General features: G+C 30.5%; 1 non-coding gene across 1 annotated transcript; it reads right to left on the bottom strand.

The window, feature by feature from the left end:
- Positions 1-637: 637 nt before the first annotated feature.
- On the bottom strand, positions 638-760 carry LOC115899454. The gene has a single exon (XR_004059157.1). It is a non-coding gene; the product is annotated as a small nucleolar RNA SNORA40 (small nucleolar RNA).
- Between the last annotated feature and the right edge of the window lie 1,009 nt (positions 761-1,769).

Here is a 1,769-nt window from a genome sequence, read left to right as displayed (position 1 = left end):
TTCATCGGTAATCATGAAATATAGTTAACGTATGCATCAATATAACTGATGATGATGCCAGGAAAGAAATGCAGTGAAAAAACAATTTATTAAACTGTGTATATACAGTCATACTAATAAAATATAAATAAACAATATGATACAAAATAATTATTACAGTATAATAAAGGGCAAAGTAATGAAATAATACTTTTATTACATTAATTTTTTTGGAGAAAAGAAAAATTTAGACTTGCAGATTGGTCTGTCACAGCAATGAATGATAAAAATTTATCACAATTTTCATTTTCAGGTTGTAACTTTTGCAAACTTGTAAATAATTTTATCAAAATTAATCTTTGCATATTTATCCTCAATAGTCAGTATAATCAGGTATGTCACTCTATCTTTGTTCATACTTCTTATTAATTTTAATTTAAAAATTCATCTGAAGAAACATATAAATAAATAGAAAATATTTTAAGCAGAAAGATAAGTTTAGCAGAGACTCACAAAAATCTCATTTCACAAGAAGTTCTAGAAATTACAATGCCATCCATGTTTTCATGTCTTAGGGAATGAGTCTAGTAGCTTTCAAATGCTGACACAGTTGAAAAATTTCTAAAAAAATTAGAAAATTCATCATTTAAAAAATTGTAATATCTCTTTTATGTGTATCAAAACTCTTATTAAACAATGAGATCTGGGTTGCAAAAGAGGATTTATTTTTTGCACCTGTCTATAAGTGCTTGTTCACAAGTTAAACAGAAACGCAAGTGCAGTCATATTTTTTATTATTTTTAGTTAAAACTTCCAACATTTTTGTTCTACAAAAATTAGTTACAAACAACTTCACAGCAATCTCTCCCCCCACCAAATAATTCCATTAAAAATGGGCAAAAGACCCAAGTAGACATTTCTCAAAAGAAGACATACACATGGTCAACAGGTATTTGAAAAAATGTTCAACATCACTAATCATCAGGGAAATCCAAATCAAAACCACAATGAGACACCATCTCGCCTCAGAATGGCTGTTATAAAAAAAAGACAACAAACAACAAATACGGATGAGGATACAGAGAAAAGGGAATTCTTATACACTGGGTAGAAATGTAAATTAGTAAAGTCACTATGGAAAATGGTATGGAGTTTTCTCAAAAAACTAAAAATAGTACTACTATACAATCTAGCATTCCTACTGCTGGGTATTTATCCAAAAGAAAGTATATCAAAAGGATACCAGCACCCCACGTGTATTCTAGTACTATTTGCAAAAGCCAACATATGCAATCAACCTAGGTGTTTATTGATTAATGAAGGGGTAAAAGAAAATGTGGTATAGATACACCATGAAATGCTATTCAGCCATAAAAAGGAATGAAATCCTGTCATTTGCAGCTACATGGATGGAATGGGAGGTCAACATACTAAGTGAAATAAGTCAGGCACAGAAAGACAAATATTTCATGTTCTCACTCATCTGTGGAAGCTAAAAAAGTTGATCTCATGGAGGTAGAGAGTAGAATGATGGTCACCAGAAGTTGGGAAGGGATGTGCAGGGGGAATGAAGAAAGGTTGGTTGATGAGTACAAACATATAGTTAGATAGAAGGAATAAGTTCTAGTGTTCAATAGTTCTGTAGGGTAACTATAGTTAACACTAATTTATTGTATATTTTAAAGTAGCTAGAAGATGTGAAATAGTCCCAACCTAAAGAAATGATACATTTTTGAGGTAATGAATATCTTAAATACCCTAATTTGATCATTACATATTGTATGCATGTA

This window comes from Rhinopithecus roxellana, chromosome 8 (assembly GCF_007565055.1).
Source record: "Rhinopithecus roxellana isolate Shanxi Qingling chromosome 8, ASM756505v1, whole genome shotgun sequence".
Classification (NCBI taxonomy): Eukaryota; Metazoa; Chordata; class Mammalia; order Primates; family Cercopithecidae; genus Rhinopithecus; species Rhinopithecus roxellana.
This window is presented reverse-complemented; position numbering and strand designations above follow the sequence as displayed.